This window comes from Mauremys mutica, chromosome 2 (genome assembly GCF_020497125.1).
Source record: "Mauremys mutica isolate MM-2020 ecotype Southern chromosome 2, ASM2049712v1, whole genome shotgun sequence".
In the NCBI taxonomy this organism is placed as follows: Eukaryota; Metazoa; Chordata; order Testudines; family Geoemydidae; genus Mauremys; species Mauremys mutica.
The window spans coordinates 195,447,587-195,468,131 of NC_059073.1; the positions used below are offsets into that span (position 1 = coordinate 195,447,587).

General features: G+C 42.6%; 1 protein-coding gene across 1 annotated transcript in view; it reads right to left on the bottom strand.

The window, feature by feature from the left end:
* Positions 1 to 20,297, bottom strand: part of CUL1 (cullin 1) — a 123,829-nt gene extending 103,532 nt beyond the window's left edge. Inside the window, exon 1 of the mRNA XM_045006080.1 lies at positions 20,219 to 20,297. The gene's annotated coding sequence lies outside the window, so the exon portion shown is untranslated. The remainder of the gene's footprint in view (positions 1 to 20,218) is intronic.
* Positions 20,298 to 20,545: the final 248 nt, after the last annotated feature.

Sequence of the window (20,545 nt, forward strand, 5' to 3'; positions counted from 1 at the left end):
AGAAATTTGGGACTATGAAGACATTGGTATGGAAACAAGTGTTGATAATTGTCCCCTCAAGGTTTATATTGCCAAGTTGAGGGACAGGTTATCCTGTAAATATATGAGGAATTAGAGATCTGCAGTTTATTGGGATTAATTTGGCTGCCTCTCTACTTGCAGTGGAGATTTGTTCTTGGTATTACACTATTTGTATTTGGAGAGTTTCTTGGATGTTAGGAGGATGCCTCACTCTGGCAAATCTGCTTTTCTCAATCTTCCATTCAGTGATAATTTAGTAATGGTGGATTCCAATGTTAAGGCATAGGCCCTGTTAAAACAAGCTGGAGGTTATGTTGAGCATGGATTTGCTCACTAGTTTTAAGAACTTCTGCTGCTTCAATGGGTGAGGGGCAACTAGGAAGATGCAATCCTTTTCTCCATTATCTCATGAACCAGCTGAGACAAGAAGCATATAATTAGGTGCTCGGGTTAAGGATGAATCCTTAGCTACAATAGCTTATTTGGCCATATGTGTGAGAGGGTGTCAACTGCTGTTGCTCTTCTGTTGTGAATGGAGAAGTATAATTCAAACTTGTGATTGCCAAGTGAGGTGAATAAGTAAATTGTGGGTTATTCCAATGAGCCTATCATTCAGTTTTATATAGACTAATAATTAAGGGATCATTCCCCCTCCTGAATTATTTTTCTTCTCAGTCAGTCTGCCCTGTCACACTGGTGGCTCCATTTATGTGCATAGCTTTTACGAAGAGTGTGTTCTTCTGCCCACTGAAACAACTTTTTTGCTCTCTAATGAAGCAGTTCCAGCAGTTCCCCCTTGTCAGTTCAGATAGGAGATCATGTTTATATTTCTTGACCAGGATATGCTTATTTTTTTAGGACTAGCTGTAACTTTCACAGAATCTGCTCATTTCTCTGAGTTCCAATTGGTTGGTTGATTTTTCTTTCTTTCCGCCCTGATCCACACTCTTTTACCAAGTTCTTCCCCAATTGGATTCTCTAGACTCTAGCCTTCAATACTCAAGTTTGGTGAGAATTTTCCTCTTTGTTTGGCAGAGATATTCCCTTGATCAATCTCTAGTCTTCCGTCAACCACAACAAAGTGTATTACCTTGCCTGGAATTGTGACATCTGAATTTGGTAATAGAGCCTATCTTGCTCATGTAGTAAGGAGGAGTCTCTAATGTATCCCATGGGCTATCATTCTCAGAGCCATTCTGTGATACAAGAGGCCACGATGCCAAAGAAATAGACTCTTTCCACTCCACGAGTATCTCAGGAGGATGTTAAATGGCAGCTACTAAAGTTTGACATTAGTTTTAAAATCAGCAGGTCCAAATAACTTACATCCAAGAGTTTTAAAAGAGCTGGCTGAGGAGCTTGCTGAACTGTTAATGTTGATTATAAAGTTTTGGAACAGTGGGGAAATTCCAGGAAACTGGAAGAAAGCCAATTATGTGCTAATACTTTTAAAAGGGTAAATGGGATTACTTGAGTAATTATAGGCCTGTCAATATGACATCAGTACCAAGCAAGATAATGGAGAGGCTGATATCAGTTTGATTAATAAAGAATTCAAGGATAGTAATATGCCAATCAACATGGGTTTATGGAAAGTAATGTAAAAAAAAAGATTACAAGTTTGGTTGATACACTGATGTAATATACTTAAGTCTAGCACCTTAGGAAAGTTTATTACTGCATGAAATTTTGATTAAAAACTAGAATATAAAATTAACATGGTACATATTGAATGGATTAAAACTGGCTAACAGATAGGTCTCAAAATGTAACTATAAACAGTGAATCCCTCCATTTAGTGGAGTGCTGCAGAGATTTGTTCTTGTTCCTACACTGTTTAGTATTTTTATTAGGGCTGTCGATTAATCGCAGTTAACTCACGCAATTAACTGAAAAAAATTAATCATGATTAAAAAATTAATCACAGTTTTAATTGCACTGCTACACAATAGAATACCAATTGAAATGTATTAAATATTTTGGATATTTTTCTACATATTCATATATATTGTAGTCTGTGTTGTAACTGAAATCAAAGTGTATATTTTTTATTACAAATATTTGCACTGTAAAAATGATAAATGAAAGAAATAGCATTTTTCAATTCACCTAATACAAATACTGTAGTGCAATCTCTTTGTCTACAAATGTAGATTTCTTTTGTTACATAACTGCAGTCAAAAAAACAACAACAATGTAAAACTTTAGTGCCTACAAGTCCACTCAGTCGTATTTCTTGTTCAGCCAATTGCTAAGACAAAACTAGTTTTTTTTACATTTACAGGAGATAATGCTGCCCTCTTCTTATTTACAGTGTCACCAGAAAGTGAGAACAGGCATTTGCATGGCACTTTTGTAGCCAGAATTGCAAGATATTTACATGCCAGAGATGCTAAACATTCGTTTGCTTCTTCCTACTTCGGCCACCGTTCCAGAGGACAAGCTTCCACGGTGATGATGCTCGTTAAAAAAATAATGCATTAATTAAATTTGTGACTGAACTCCTTGGGGGAGAGCTGTACGTGCCCTGCTCTGTTTTACCCATATTCTGTCATATATTTCACGCTATAGCAGTCTCGGATGATGACCCAGCACATGTTGTTCATTTTAAGAACACTTTCATTGCAGATTTGACAAAGCGCAAAGAAGGTACAAATGTGAGATTTCTAAAGATAGTTACAGCACTCGACCCAACATTTAAGAATCTGAAGTGTCTTCCAAAATCTGAGAGGGAGTAGGTGTGGAGCATGCTTTCAGAAGTCTTAAAAGAGCAACACTCCGATGTGGAAACTACACAACCCGAACCAGCCATAAAGAAAATGTACCTTCTCCTTGTGGCCTCTGACTCAGATAATAAAAATGAACGTGTGTCGGTCAGCACTGCTTTGGATTGTTATTGAGTAGAACCCTTCATCAGCATGGACGCATGTCCCCTGGAATGATGGTTGAAGCATGAAGGGACATATGAATCTTTAGCGCATCTGGTGCATAAATATCTTGCGATGCCGGCAACAACAGTGCCATGAGAACGCCTGTTCTCACTTTCTGGTGACAGTGTAAATAAGAAGCGGGCAGCATTATCTCCTGCAAATATAAACAAACTTGTTTGTCTGAGTGATTGGATGAACAAGAAGTAGGACTGAGTAGACTTGCAGGCTCTAAAATTTTACATTGTTTTATTTTTGAATGCAATTTTTTGTACATAATTCTACATTTGTAAGTTCTACTTTCATGACAAAGATATTGCACTACAGTACTTGTATTAGGTGTATTGAAAAATACTATTTCTTTTGTTTTTTTACAATGCAAATACTTGTAATCAAAAATATAAAATATAAAAAAATTGAAAATGTAGAAAACATCCACAATATTTAAATAAATGGTATTCTATTATTGTTTATCAGTGCAATTAATCACACAATTAATCACAATTAATTAATTTTTTTAATTGCTTGACAGCCCTAATTTTTATCAATGACCTGAAAGAATACAAAGTCATCATTGTTGAAGTTGCAGATGACACAAAAATTGAGATAGTGTAAATAATAAAGAGGACAGGTCACTAATACAGTGTGATCTGGATCGGTTGCGCTCAAGCAAACTATGCATTTTAATATGGCTAAATGTAAATGTAGACATCTAGGAACAAAGAATGGGGGGAGACTCTATTTGGGAAGCAGTGACTCTGAAAAAGTTTTGGGGTTCATGGCGGGTAATCATCTGATCATGGGCTCCCATGTGATGCTGTGGCCAAAAGCATAAATGCAATCCTGGGATATATAAATGGGAATTATGAGTAGGAGTAGAGAGGATTTTTTTACCTTTGCATTTGGCACTGGTGTGACCACTGCTGGAATACTGTATGCAGTTCTGGAGCCCACAATTCAAGAAGGATCTATGGCCTGTATTATACAGGAGGTCAGATGAGATGATCACAACGGTCCCTTCTGGCCTTGGAGTCATTGAAGCATTTTTAATTGTGGCTCTCCTAATAGCTGACACACAGATCTATCACTGGTGCCTATAAAATCTGTCAGTGATAAATGATGCTCTGCCCTTCAGTGTGCTCTCACCATTCCCAGGTAAGTAATGGGTTATGAAGAGATTACATTACTCTTTTCAAAATTGATGATGAACCTCTGCTTTTGAATGAGGGACAATGCCAGATCAATAGCAAAGGATAAGGGATGCAGTCTAAAAATGGGTGCATATACTATATATGCATGATTTGGTTAATCCCCTGACTATGTCTGACATCCTGAAGGAGGAATACTTTGTACTGGTACTGCTTTGAGTTATACACAAACCATAGCTATAGCCAGGTACGCTTCTTTCTTGTTTGCAGAGATCAGGAAATTTCTCAGCAGGATGCTGAAGAGTATTATGAGCAGGTTTTTCCATTCTGAAATTATGATATTAGCCTTCAGATTCTTGATATCCAGTACTGGTGGTATCTCTTCTGACATTTTGAGTTAATTTACTTTGTTAAAGTATTGCAAATAGTATTGAATAAACACCGTGGAATTTCTCATTATGGAGTACAGCCACTAAGGTTTCTATGCAAAGCAGGTGGGTTTTAGTAGTTTGAATCACAAGGGAATTGTCAGGCTTCTTTAACGTTATTTGAAGGAAAATCTGAGAACCTGGGAAAGTATCACAAATTATTGTAGCATAACCGTCTTTTATAATTTATAAGACTTGTCTTGGTCAACTTTTCCCATTCAGACAGAAAATGGGATCCCAATCTCAAAAGACCTGTTCCAGTGATTGACAATACTTGCTGCCTTCACACACTCATGAGAAAGAATCAGCAGACCTGTACTCTATAGAGTAAATGACCAGTCTTTCTGCACTTTTCAGGAGCTATTTAACAGCAAAGTGTTATAGTGAGTCTTAGTAACATGAGAATTCTTTTTTTCCTACTTACAAAATATAGAGTCCTTTACTACTAAATTATAAAACAGTTAAACTACTTTTGTCAAAATGAATGAATAAAGTACATTTTGTGATGCATTATTCTTAGGCTTGTTCATTTAGTCAGTAATTTACAGTGGGTCTCCCAGGTTCTGCTGAGTAACCAATACCATAATCTCAACTCTAAATAAAAAACTATACACTGAATAATGACCTTATTAGTGTGTAAAAACCTAGAGCTCTAGATTCAAAGAACCATTATAGCCATATTGTATGGTAGCTATAGCGAACAATGCTTCTCTGTACTGAAGTGTGTCATGGAAACTCTAGTGACATTAGGTTTAACTAAGACTTGGGACTACGTTTTGAGGCTTTAAAAATATCTAGGGAGTTCCATACATGTATGCTGTAGACTTCTATTTAAGCAGGGGTGGGACCGGGAAGCCGCGGGACCAGCGGACCCTTCGCAGGCACGCCTGCGGGAGGTCCACTGAAGCTGCGGGACCAGCGGACCATCCGCAGGCAAGCCACTGGAGGCAGCCTGCCTGCCGCCCTTGTGGCGCTGGCAGAGCGCCCCCCGTGGCTTGCTGCCCCAAGCACGCGCTTAGCGTGCTGGGGCCCGGAGCCACCCCTGTATTTAAGACATTATCAAACTAACTAACCCCTCTTCCTCCCTCTCCTCTTCTGAGTTTGTGTTTAGTTTCATCTGGCTTTCATGTTTCAAATGCAAATAAATATACCTGAAATAGTGGATAGGAGGCAACCCCATCTAATTAGGTAACAATCATAATTACTAACACTTTACTTTGTGTAGTTACCTGAAAATCTCAAATTATATTACAAAATTTAATCCTCCCCAATATGGAGAGGCAACCAGGTAAAGTGATTTTCCCAGGGTAACATAAAGAGTCAGGACTAGTATTCAGTCCTAACTGTCATTTCCCTGTTGAGTACCAGACCGTATTTATGGCCACTGAACACCATTCAGATCACTTGTCAGTCTCTGGGTTAGCTTCATTTTCAGGTGAAAAGGCAAAATGGAGCCTAAGTTTGAGCCTTTGACACACCCCTTGTCGTATGCTTGAGAGTGATGACTGATGTTTATCATCATGGACAATTCCCTTAATTAAGGAAATAAATCTTACAGTTGAAAAGTAATTCTCCCCACCACACATACCCTTTCAATATCACACCACCCCCAGTGGAGAAAATGTTAAGCCATACAAGTAATTCCCAAGGCAATAAATCCCTAAGAATACTCAGGAACATCACACTAAAACACTTGCTGAAAATATTTCTAAAGACAAAGGGCATTAAAGCTTAGGTCATGTATTGTACAAGATCACAGCACACAGCTTGAATGATCAAACCACAACGTATACAACACAGGCTGAAAATGGCGCTAACTGCTAATTGTGATCCTGATTATGCCCCCTGCTTCAGTGCTATGAGAGCCAGCAATGCAGTAATTGAAACAAATTATTACAAACATGATGATGAAAATGCATGCTGGACTTTCTACTCAAAACTCTATTATTAATCATATAATGAGAGAAACTATTCAGAAGCTAGCAGATGTAAGCACCCAGCTACATCTAGTGTTTAACACTGTGTAGATTATCATGTCTAACACATTGCAATTTTCACCTATAGACAAGCTGTACCAGATGAAATATCTCACATACTGAAGCTGGTAGGTAAGCAGAGAAGCTTTAAAATAAAATATGCAGTTATCAGCAGACTCATTGTACATAATATTCCAAGTATTGAAATTCTAGCTGAAATATCTTTCTAGGTCCTTACATAAACCTATTTGATCTTACCTATATTTTTGAGGTATCAACATTAATGGTTACAAATTTCAAAGGAGCAGTTTTTCCATTATAAACTAACATTGTAAGGAATTAATAAAGTAAACATTAATTAAACTAATCTCTCAGCCAAAAAATTTCATATGTTATCTTATTAGTACACAGAACTCAACTATAGCAATTAAAGATGCACTAATTCATATGTATGAACTGCTTGGTTAACACTGCTCCAAACCTTAGATTAGGTAAACAATAAAACCATCCTGACTATACACTACTTTTCTGTGATTCATGCATCTGATTTTATTTTTTGGTAACAATACTTATCTACTTTGCAGGGGCTGTGCAAGGTCTAATTCTTTCATTTTGGGTTCAGAATTTTGAAGTTCTTTGATAAAAGGAACTATCCAAAACTAATTACTAATCTAATTTCCCCTCCTTAACCACTTTCTTATAAACATTGTGTCTTTTAAGATAAAGAATAAACTTAAAAACCAAATTTTTCTTATTAAATCAGGGAAACCATTTTTTTTAGAAACTACTGAAGTGAACACAACTGGATAAGATATTTAACACCCTCCTTCAGGAGAGAAAGGTTACGCTCACTCTCTCTCCCTTGCCTCCCCTCCCCCCCTCCGCCACCGCTACCTTAAAGGTGGTAAAGATTTTTTTCAGTTGTTGCTATATATTGCTATTTATGACAATTCCATCCTCCATACGTCCAGGTACCACTTCAAGGTTCCTGTCACTGTACATTTATGCTGAGAAGCCTGTTCAACTTTGTTCCAACTAGGATATTCTCTCCTGAGCCACGGAAGCAAATTTAGTATTAACAGGGTTGTACACACCAATGCCACTCCATCAAACTTCAGTCATGCACAGAAGTAATTAGTTCTGTGTCCCCAGATATGTTGATGCCCAGGAGGAATTTTGCAGGGCTGCGAAGGCAACTGTCGTTTTGGTAGAGGTAGAGCTTTCTGAAAGGCCCAGTCTTAAGCAGGAAGCTATTACCTACCATGACTAGCATTTTCAAACCTGGATGCTTAATGTGAGGTATATATTTAGAACCTAGTTAAAAGTCACCTGAATTTCAGAAACACTGGAGCACATGTAAGTTTCAGTACGGGCTGCAGGAATTCGGCACTTTTGAAGGTGAGGCCACTTATTTAGGCACCAAATATTTTAGGCACCCAAGTTTGCACAAATATACTTCTTATGTATGGTATGCTTCTTATAACACTGCAGAGAAAAGCAGGTAAGTGTGGCTAATGAAGAATTCAAACTCTTATGAGATACATTTTTAAATGAGGACATGACTAATTAAAACTGCACTGAAAACTTAGGAGTATATGTTTCATAAGAATCAACCTAATAAGTGGCCCTTGCATGCACATGCAATGGTGTAAAATGTAAATACTACTTAAACAAAATTGGCCCTAAAGTTAGGCAATCAGCTAGTCAGGTCTAAACAATCACAAAGGGCAAAGCAGAAAAAACAGTACTCAAGTGCTTAAGCCTAGATTATTAAACACTTAAATTCAAGATATTACTGATATTATATAAACTTTTTGTGTAGGACTTGTTAGGGACTAAGCTGTTTATTTCTTTTATTCTAACATTTTTAATATACACACTTACTTCAAATCTATTTCCCACGGACAGAGGCAGATACAGTGGAACAAATGCCATTCCACTGCATGGGTGGAGAGAGGTAGGATTTGAGGGGTTCACAGAGTATGTGAACTTCATGCATATCACAGGAAACAGCATGTAGCTCTGCACATGCTGTTGCACAGGTGTGGAACATGGGGAGGAAAAGAAATGAGGATGTGAGATCTCCCACTAACCAATATTGAGTGGCCATTGTTCTCTGAAGGAGCAGTGGGAGGAGAATGGGCAATACTGCAGTGTAAGGACTGAACTATGGGAACAGTTTTATTCTATGACTTGGGAGGGAAGATTAATTCCCTCAACCTTGTGGAGATTCCCAGAGCCCAGAAACAACTCAGACATTAAGCATGAAGAAGCATTTGCCTCAGAGTCATATTCATTTTCTTATTTACATTTGGATTGTGACTGAATGTTGGTGGGTTCATGGCAAGCAGGGCCGGCTCCAAGTTTTTTGCTGTCCCAAGCAAAAAAATTTTCCTGCGACCCCTGGCCCCGCCCCAGCTCCGCCCCTTCCCCACCCCATTCCTACCCCTTCCTCAAATCCCCGGCCCACCTCCTCCCCCGGGTGCATCGCACGCTCGGGGGAGGAGGCGGAGGTGAGCTGGGGGGGGAGCGGTTCCTCTGCCCCCCAGGGTTACTTCCTGTGGTTCTCCCCGCTCCCCCCACCGCCGCAGCTCACCTCCGCTCCGCCTGCTCCCCTGAGCATGCCGCTGCTGCCGCTCCGCTTCTCCCTCCTCTCTCCCAGGCTTGCCGCAAAACAGCTGATTCACGCAGCAAGCCTGGGAGGGAGGGGGTAGAAGCGGAGTAGCGGTGCGCTTGGGGGAGCACGCGGCAGTGGAGCGGAGGTGAGCTGGGGTGGAGCGGTTCCTCTGCTCCCCCACAGGGTTACTTCCTGTGGCCCTCCCCGTGCCCCCCACTGCCGCAGCTCACCTCCGCTCAGGGCCGGCTCCCGGCTTTTTGCGCCCCAAGCAAAAAAAAAAAAGAGCCGGAGTGCCGCCCCTTGGAAAGTACCGCCCCAAGCACATGCTTGGAGTGCTGATGCCTAGAACCAGCCCTGATGGCAAGGGAGCACAAGGACCTTCTTCTCTTCCATGTATTTTCCAAAGGGACTGACACATTGTCCCTTTATTTCCCTTGGGTGTGCAAACCACTCCAAAAGTGGCAGCAAGGTCCTGGCTCTGCCCAGCATTACCTTTCCTAAAAGTGGACTACCCGAACACTGGGAAGCTTGGGCAGCTATTGGTAACGTGCTTTCCCCAAAGTGGTGCACAGTTTAACTACCACAATCTGGTAGGTAAGATTAGGTATTTTATCTCATAATGCTCATTAATACAAGTGTCAAGATAGCTAATTTGGGAACCCCTACTTTGCCATTGTCTCTCAAATTCTCTTAACTATGACAACTCCTGCTGTGACTGAGATAGTAGGAATTGTAAGTGCCAGTTTGACCCTGTCTAGCCGGCATGAAACACTGTATATCAACATACCAGTAACTAGCAAACTACAGAGTGGGTATATGTTGTGCAGTCCCTGCCAGCTCTGCTCAGCCATAATCCTCTAATATCACCATTTGTTCATTTATCACCTCTTATGCATCCTTTCAGAAACTGTTCTCTGTGTGTTTTTAAACACAAAATGGGAAGGTTCAACAGGAAAAGTGCTTGCTTAATTGATGCAGGAACTGATCTTAATCCTCCCTAGCTCCGTAGGATTTATTTTGTGCAGAGGGGAAAAAAAAAGGCATTACTGAAAACATTTGGACAAATACAGTGAGTCATTGGGGAAATGTATTAAGTTAATTAGCATCCCATGTAATAGTAGATGGAAGCTTTGCTTTCATACGGCACAGTACTGATTAAAGAAAGAGACATTCCTTATCTGAATTTTAATCTGCATCCTATGGGAGAGAAACTAGCAGAGTTCATTTTGTTAGCTGACAATTTACAATCCTTGTGTTTTTAATTCCAAATATGGCTAGAGTGAGTTCTTTACCTTACCCTATGAATACTGATGGTAATATAGCACGGCCATACTTATAAATTAAACCCCCATATACTCTACAGAGATTACTGGATATATATCACCTTCAGTGGGGGCACAATTTTTTTATTTATTGAAGTTGTTCCTCTTGTGCAGCTGTTAATCATTTCTTGGGAAAAAACGAATGGCGCCCTTAACTCCCACCAGGTGCTTGATCTTGCAAATGTTCTATCCTCATTAACATTAGGTCATCAAGCCAGCTCTACCTTACATTTCATTACAAGTTAGTTTTTTCATGATGTTTTACATGGATGGTCTTCATAGTCCTAGATGCCACAATATGGCATGGCAACAGTATCATTAATGGCAACATTTAAACACCAAGCAAAAGAATTTTGTCTGAGACAGATAAGTTTGTGTTTGGAGAGGACCTTCAAGAAATTTTGAAATCCAAGCCTTAATTTTCTATATCTTAAAATATATTAGGCCACATGAAAACAAAGTTTCATGTGTATTTCATTGTAACACTGGCATTATATTAAGAAAACTACACAGTATCTAATATAATAAGATTTCCCTTCCGTGTGTCCTCTTTTTCCATTTCTTTTCCCCTTTGGCTTTCTAAAGTATCTCTCTCTCTGTTTCTTTTCTTCCATCTTTCACGTGTTTTCCTATAGTATTTCCCCCACCCATAATGTTTATTAAAATTTACAAACTTATACCATGCCAACTAAAAAAACCCCAAACAGTTTTGTTTCATCTCTTACTTCAGGACACTTCTGTGATTCGTTATTGTATCTCTCATACAGTATTTGATATTACATTAATCACTTCCCTGTGGAAAACATCTCCTCCTTTGGTGTTCCACATTTCCCCCCTGCTTTATTATCTCTTATCTCCTCAACCTCCCTCTCTCTCTTTCGTGCCTCAGTACCTTTTGAGGTTTACCTTTCAGAAGCCTGAATGAGACTGCACAAAACATGACAGAAGAGGTTCAAGTTAATTTCAAAGGATGATATAAGTTGGAAGAGGACCCTTTGAATATATACAGAATACAATAGGACTGATATGAAGCATACTTTCAATATAACAATAATGCTTTGCTCTTATATATCATTCATCATCTCAGACTGCGATACAAAAAACAAATGAAGCTTCACAAGATTCTGAATGAGGCAGATGAGTAGTGTACTGGGGTGAATTTCACCCAGTTCTTGTAAGGCCAACATTTCCAAACTTGGGTTCCTAAAGGAAGATGAGTAAATTCATATTTAGTAGCCTACATAAATTGGCCTGATTTTCAGGAGGCGTGGAGCACCCACAGTTCCTGTAGACTTTAACAGGAGCTGCTGGTTCTCAACATCTGTGAAAATCAGGCAAATTTTATTTAAGTACCTAAACTTAAACATCCAAATAGGAAAATTTTGTCATTGGTGGTTTACCCAAAGTCACATGGAAAGTCTGGAAGAGCATATAATGCTATCCAGGGCTCCTGACTCTTAGTCCTGAGCATTAGTCATGAGAAAATCTTTCTTCCATTAATCCCTAGCCGTGCCTCCATCCCAACTTTATCCCATGACGTCTTATCATTTTGTAGTGTTTGCAAATTATTGCATCTGGTAGCTCAATGTCCCAGAGAAAAAAGAAGGTTACTCACCCTGTGCAGTAATTGAGGTTCTTCGAGATGTGTGTCCCTATTTGTGCTCCACTGTAAATGGGTGTGGCACTGCTCCGTGCACCTGGGATCAGAGATCTTCATTAGCAGTGCCCATTGTACCGCACATACGCACCTCCTCGTCTCGAATCCCCAAGTTTCTTCTCTATCACAGAGCTTATCTTTCAGCTCCGAAGCAGAGGGGAAGAGGGCAGGTAGGGGAGCATCCATAGGGATACAGATCTCAAAGGACCTCTGTGACTGCACAGGGTGAGTAACCTTTTCTTCTTCTTCTTCAAGTTATGTCCCTATGGGTGCTTCACTGTAGGGAGCTATAAAGCAGTGCCCCTAGTTGGAAGGCTGGGGCTTTGGAACAGCATTTAATGCAGATGATAGGACAGTGTGTCCTAGCAGAGTATCTGATGCTGTAATGAGTAATGGCATAGTGGTGGCTAAAAGTGTCCATGGATGTCCATGTGGCTGCTTTGCAAATGTCAGCAATCAGGAAATTGTAGAGAAAGGGGCAATCAAGGTGGAGAGAGAGCGGGTGGAATTTGCTTGAGTTCCAGGAGGAGATTGTTGATTATGCAGTTTGTAGGACAAGTGTTTACACTGCGAGATCCACTTGGAAAGGTGTTGATTAGAAATGGCCACGTCTTTCAATCTTTTGGCCATTGATAGGAATAAGTTTGGCGATCATCTGAAAGGTTTAGTTCTGTCCAGGTAGAACGCTAATGCTCGTCTTACATCCAGGTATATAATGCTGCCTCCTGCTGGTTACAGCGTGGCTTTGGAAAGAAGCAGGGAAGGTGGATAGGTTGTTTGCGATGGAAAGAGGATGGTACTTTGGGTAAAAATGTAAGGTGTGGACATAACATAACCTTGCCTTTATGAAAAATTTTGTATGAGAAGTATGCCATGAATGATCCAATTTCATCAACCCAATGGGCAAAGGTGATAACAACAAGAAATGCTTTTTTCAGGATATGTGAACATAAGAGCACATTACCATTAGTTCCAACAGTGGTCTAGTAAGAGAATGTAGGACAAGGCCGGGGTCCCAAGCTGGGGTGGAATCCCGTATGTGAAGGTAAAGGTTTTGGAGGCCTTTCAGGAAGCTTTTCATGAGCAGGTGGGTGAACGTGGAGTGAACATCTATCTTGGGGTGAAAGGCTGTAATGGCTACCAAGTGCACACAAATGAAGTTGATGGATAACCATGATATTTTAAGGTGTAAAATATAGTTCAGGATGAGCAGTAATGGAGCACTCATTGCGTTAACATGATTGGAATCTAGTCCATTTGTGGAGTTAAGTGCATCTAGTTCTATCACGTCTGCTGTTCAAGAATAGTTGTTTAACTGCCTCTGAACAAGTCATCTCTGAATTCCAGAACCATGGAGGAGCCATGCCATCAGGTGGAGTAGCTGTGGATTGGGATGGAGTATTCGACCCACATCCTGTGAAAGGAGTCGTGGAGTTGGTCACAGAGTGATTGGAGGGCATACCATCATGCTAATAAGGTAAGTATACCAGATCTGTCATGGCCATATTGGAGCTAAAAAGATGACTCATGCTCTGTCCTCTTGGATCTTGTGGAGTACTCTGAACAAAAGGGGAAAGGGAGGAAAGGCATAGAGCAGTGGTGCATCCCATGTGAGGAGGAATGCATCTCCCAGGAATCTGAGTCCTAGGCTTGCTCTCGAGCAAAATTGAGCACATTGGCATTCTCTGCTGTGGCAAAGAGATCTATGGTGGGGAATGCCCAGGGGCTAAAGATGTAGTGAAGGGCTCCAGTATCCAACTCCCACTCGTGATCTTGGGAGAATCTCCTGCTCAATGAATCCGCTGTAGTGTTCTGGTATCTAGGGAGGTGTGTGGCTGAGATGTCATGCTAGATACATCAGTTCAATAATGTATTGCTTCTGAGTATAGTGGGACCTCGCACCAGCTTGCCTGTTGATGTAGAACATGCAGGCAATATTGTCCATTATGACTCCGATGTGTGACCAATGATAGAAAATGTTGGCAGGCATTGCAGACCACTCATAACTCTAGGAGATTGATGTGTAGGGTGGATTCAGTTACGGACCTACCCTGCACTGTATGGGTCTGAAGGTGCGCTCTCCAACTGATTAAGAAGGCATCAGTTGTTAGTGGTTAGTTGATGGTGCTGGTTGAAGGAAAGGAACCCCAAAAGAAACGTTTTTGTGTTGTGTCCATCAGAGTAATGAGTCCTTGACCTTGATAGGCATGAGGAGTTTGTAAAGGTTGTGTCTGTGAGATACATGTACATAGCTATGCCTGGAGACACTGCATGTGCAATCATGCGTACTTTACCATGAACATGGCCAAGCAGCTGGAGACCTGTCTGGCTGAGATCTGGGGACAAGTTCTCAACATGGATACAAGATTGACTATTGCTGAAAATCTGTGAGCAAGGCTCTGGCTTGTATGGCGTCCAGTTGTGCCCTGATAAATTCCAGGTGTTGCACTGATGTCAAGGTAGATTTTTCCAGGTTCAAGAAGAGGTCCATTGTTGTTTGTATGGCATGAAGGGCATCTGGTTCAGATGGTGCCTTGAGGAGACAGTCTAAGTATGGAAATGTGACGATGTCCTCTTTTCATAGGTAGGCAGCCACTACCATGAGGACTTTGGAGAACACTTGAGGCGCTGTAGCGAGTCTGAAGGGCAGTACTTTGTATTGATAGTGATTGGTCCCCATGATGAATTGGAGGAACTGTCTGTAGGCAGGGTGTATTGTCACGTGAAAATACGTATATTGGAGGTCGAGGGCCGAGAACCAGTACCCCTGTTCCAGTGTTGGGATAATGGTGGACAGGATAACGATCTTGAAGTGTTGCAGTTTGATGAACTTGTTGAGGTTTCAAAGGTCGAGGATTGGTCTCCATCCACCAGATTTCTTTTGGATCAGAAAATAATGGGAGTAAAAACCCTTCTGTCTGTGCTAGGCTCGGACCGATTCTATGGCTCCCAGTTGCAGAAGGTGGTTTGTTTCTTCTCATAGAATGTGTTCGTGAGAAGGATCCCTGAACAGGGATGGGGGTGGGGGAGGAAGGTTGGAGGGGGAGATAGGAACGGGATGAAGTATCCTTCCTTGATGATCTCTAGAACCCACTTGTCTGAGGCAATTAGTCAGGGCCAGCTCCAGGCACCAGCCCAGCAAGCAGGTGCTTGGGGTGGCCAACGGAGGGGGGCGGCAGGTCCCTCACTCCCTCTTCAGCAGCAATTCGGTGGCAGGTCCCTCACTCCCTTTCAGAGCGAAGGACCTGCCGCTGAAGACTGAAGCGGCAGCGGTAGAGCTGATCGCGATCACGGCTGTTGTTTTTTTTCGCTGCTTGGGGTGGCAAAAACCCTGGAGCCAGCCCTGCAATTAGTCACCATGATGGAAAGAAAGGGGCTAAATGGTCACCAAACTGGTGGGATGTTGGAGATGGTTGCTGTGACTGGAACAGGAGGAGGCTTCTTGGGGCCTCAACCACACCTTCAAAATTGTTGTTTGGTCAAAGGTGTGTGAGAGGTAGCCCCTTGAGGAATTGTATGTCTGCTTTTGGTAGGGGGCTTCTGTCAGTGGTGTTGTGTGTGTTGTATTGTCGCTGAGGAGTGAACAGCGGTGGTCAGGATCGTGGGGGAGGTTGGTATTTCCCTGGTCATCTCTTTGGTGCTGGCGTATAAATGCCCAGAGAGCTGAGAGTTGTTTGAGAGTCCTTCAGGGAGTGCAGGGACTGATCCATGCACTCTGCAAATAATTTGGAACCCTCAGAGGGTAGGTCCTCAATGGTGCTCTGTACCTCATTAGGGAGGCCAGAGAGGTGCAGCCATGACACCCGTCTCATGACTATGGCAGTCACTATGGAACAGGCAGCAGTATCTGTGGAATCCCAGGGGCCTTGTAAAGCTGTATGGGCCAAGAGTTGTCCTTTGGATACAAGTGCCTGGAGCTGCTCCTTCTTGTCATCAGGAAGGTCTTGGCAGAATTCCTGTATTTTCGAATAATTGACATAATTATATTTGGCCAGGAGAGCCTCATAGTTGGAGATGTGGAATTGGAGGATAGCAGATGATTATGTCTTGCAGCCAAATAGATCCCATTGCTTCTAATCCCTGTTATAAAGGGTAGATCTAGGTTGGTATTGGTGTCCCTTTTTGTGCATGGCATTGACAACTAAGGAATTTGAAGGGGGGGTGAGAAAAAAGAAATTGCATGTCCATAGTGGGGACATAATATTTTTTGTTTCCCTGCTTGCAGGTCGGTGGGATGGACACTGGGGTCTGCCAGAGCACCTTGGCCATGTCAAGAAAGGTCTTATTGACAGGGACAGGTATTTTGGAGAATGATTGCAGGATGTTGAGCAGTTTATGCTGTTGTTCTTTCACTTCCTCCAATGGAATCTTAAGGGAGTCTGCTATCCTGTGAAACAGCTCCTGGAAGTATTTAAAGTCATGGGATAATGTGGGGGGGGGGGCAGAGGCATGATAGTCTCATTGGGGGAAGAAAAGGAGAAATGGAGTGGTGGTGCAACCTCTCCCTCCAGTTCTTCTTCCTCATCCGCTATAAAATGGCTTGGTCCCTGGTGGTAGAGAAACAGATGGGGATGGTGAACATGTAGGCCTCCAGCTTTGCTATATAGGAGGCTTCCCGAACTGCAATCTGTGCATGGCCCCTGGATCCCAGTATGGCCAACAGGGAGGGAATGGTATGTGGCATTGCATCCATGGTAGGCCATACCAGGGCCCTGGGTCTGTTGGGGCTCGTGGATATTGAGGACATGTAGATGATGTGCTTTGTGCCTGTCTTGAATGTAAGGGGGGAGGCGGGGTAGTCCTCCTCCCCTTCCTCTATGCTGGGGAAGCATGGTGCTGTCCTCAGAGGGGAGAGGGAACAGTGCTGTCACTCTGGAGAAGAGGACGGAGGTGGAGGGAGCTCATGCCTGAGTAGTGGTGACTCAGGCAGGTCAGATACAAGCAGGTCCTTGGGGTATCTGAAGTTCTGGGGAGGAGGAAGGAGCACCATCATCACCAGTGGATGCATTGGTGCCAAGGAAGAGGTGCATTCTCTTGAGCAGCCAGCAGATGGAGTTGAGGACTTGCTCGGTGCTGAGGATGTAGTTGGTGCCAGAGAGCGCAGTGGCACTGAAAGCTTGGCTGGTGCTGCATGTTTTGTCAGTGTCAAAAAGGATGTTGGTGCTAATAGAGCTGCCAGTGCTGGTGGTTTCGTCAGTGCCATGGCGCCCAAAGTTGACTTGGTTGGGGCAGTCTGCATCAGTTTTGAAGGTCTTGCATTACAGTCTCTGGTCCTGAGAGATGGTGCCAACACCTGCAGGTCCACCTGTTTAGGGTCTTTAGACCTATGTTTAGCTCCAGTACTGGAGGTATTTGGACAGTCCCTGAAGGTATGTCTCATCCCCGAAGATGTTGAGGCTAGTGACCTCACAGAGTACAGTGTTCTGGCGGGCGGTGCCTCAGAAGGCGATGAGGGAGCCCGTTTCTTCCCATCAGCATGGGAAAGAGAAGATTTCCTCTTAGAAGAATGCGGTGAATGGGGGTTGGTGGATGACCTAGTGGAGTGTGAGAGCCACGTGGGGGAAGTGTCCAGGACAGGGTCCAATGCTGGATGCAATGATCTCTGTCCAAGAGGATAAATTGCAGCTGAATGTCTCACTCTTTTCTGGCCCTGGCAGTCAGGCTGTGGCAATGAGTGAACTGCTGCAGGATGTGTCCTTCTCCCAGGCAGCTGATGCACTATAGGTGATAGTTGCTTACTGAAAAGGCCTCCTGGCAGGAAATACATCCCTTAAACCCAGGAATACGGGTGAGGGAGAAAGCTTCCCAGTCATAGAATCATAGAATATCAGGGTTGGAAGGGACCTCAGGAGGTCATCTAGTCCAACCCCCTGCTCAAAGCAGGACCAATCCCCAGATTTTTACCCCAGTTCCCCCAAATGGCCCCCTCAAGGATTGAACTCACAACCCTGGGTTTAGCAGGCCAATGCTCAAACCACTGAGCTATCCCTCCCCCAGTCAGGAAGGGTGGGAAGTGGAAAAAGGAAATTCTAAACTATGAACTAATGGGGAGGGCAAGAGGAAGGAAAACAATTTTAAGGGAGAGGATAATAAAGGAAAGAAGACTACTAAACTCTACTAAAACTAATAGGTAAGGCATTATCTAACAGCTCAAAGGCTAGGCAGGCTCTGCTGCGGATTCCATTCCTGACCAAAGGCGGTTAAGAAGGAACCAGGGACAGTTGGACCGCACAGTGCTATATATACACATGCAGCTCACAGTGCGAGATCGGGAGATGCGCATGTGCAATCCAGTGGACACAGCTAATGAAGATCTCTAATCCCAGGTACAGGAGGCGCTGCTGCACCCACCTACAGTGGAGCACCCATAGAGATATCACTCGAAGAAGAATAACTGATTACAGCATGCAACATGCTGTAGGGGTTTCATACAATGGGCCTGTTATATACTCCATTTCAAATAGTAGTATTACAGAGATATAATTATAATGATTAGTTCTTTGAAGTAACATAGCTGAGGCCACTGTGGAAATTTATGTATCTGTACATATATCCAGCCTACAGATATCAAATAAATGCTCAGTTGCATGTGCGTGTGTACAGCAAACTCCTTCTACAGTGCTGATTTGGACCAGTGTGTCATTCCAACTGTATTTTTTGATAGTCTCAAAAATGTGACTGAAAGGAGTATCTTCATTTTACAGATGAGGTAACTGAGGCACAGAAGAGTGAAGTGATTTGCCCAAGCTGACATGATGAGTCATTAGACAGACAAGGTGGGTGAAGTTAAAATATCCTTTATCAGACCAACTTCTGTTGGTGAGAGAGACAAGCTTTTGAGCCACAGAGCTCTTCTTCAGGTTTGGGAAAGGTACTCCAAGGATTACAGCTAAATGTAAGGTGAAACAGACTGTTTAGCATAAGTACTTAGCACATATTCTAAGGCAGAGGTTTTCAAACCGGTGGGGGGGCATGGAATATATTCTTGGGGGACGTGAGAAACTTTAGGGGAAAAATGTACTGTGCATGTTTTACCCACAGCAATGAATAATTATCAAAACGCATTCCTCGAGACATATCAGGTCCCCAGATGGTGCTGTGCATTTGACTCTAGATAGCAAAGATGACCCATACTTGCCGATAGTGCGGGGTGGGGGAGATAGTGAGGGCAGAGGCTTCAGCAGATGTTACTGAGCACGCTCAGTCTGTGTGACTCCGTGAGCATGCTTAATACAAGCCAAGCAGCAACTGTTGCAGGTGCACGTGACCCTGTGTGCTGCAGCTATGAGTCGGCTGTGGTAGATGATGTGCATTTTGACAGATTTATGTTAAGCTTGCATAGCATTATACAAAGTTGTTGCCATCTGTGCGTTAATCTGTTTGCTACAACATGGTGTGGACATTTAATTGTAAGCATAGACCACAAGCAGTGTTTTGCTTTTGCTCTTCTTACAGCGGATTGTGGTTCATTCGTGCAACAGGAAAAAAAAAACTCAAGTGAAAAACAAAGAAGCCGAAACTGATTCCAGTGAAGCACTGCCACCGCATATATCCATATATGTACTTTTGTACGGGCGTGGGCAGTAGTGAGGGGACAAACTACGACAGGGAGGTGGGATCAAATAATTTTGAGAACCACTGTTCTAAGGGACCATTTAAGGTAGAGTGGCCTGTTACTACCTCTACAAAAGGTTGTTGTAATAAACTATAAATCCATCTTGAATGGTCCCTTACAATATGTGCTAACTACTTATGCTAAACAATCTGTTCCACCTTACATTTAGCTGTGACAGTCAAATACCTCTCCAAGACTTGAAGAAGAGCTCCATGTGGCTCAAAAGCTTGCCTCTCTCATCGACAGAAGTTGGTCTGATAAAAGATACTACCTCACCCACCTTGTCTCTCTAATATCCTGGGACCAACATGGCTATAACTACACTGCATACAACATAAAGATGAGTCATTGGTAGTATCAAAATAGAATCCAGGACTGATTCACTCCGATGCTTGGTCTGCTGGATTATACTGGCTCTCAACAAGAGAGCTATATGAAAATGAATAAAGATTGAGGGGAGGTAATAGAGACAGAGAAGAGGGAAAGAGCAGTGATTGGCTGATTTACCTTGGATGTCATAATCTCAGGAGGATGGATGTCAGAATCCCATCATTGAACAAAGAGCTGTGGGAGCACAGCTAAGGAGGAGGAGGAATGGAGTAGGGGACAGGAGAGAGATTTGCCTCTGAGGTCATAATCCTACTACTCAACAATGAGCTTTTCATAGGGTTATAACAGAGGGAAGGAAGAAAGCAGAAGCAGGAGTAATCTGAATGGGGACAGGCGTATAGTGCATCAGCAGGATACGTACCTAGGAATCAGGGAGTCTGTTTCTAAACTCCACCATGGAATGCCCTTGCAAAACAACAAAGGGAGGAGAGGACCCATGCAGTG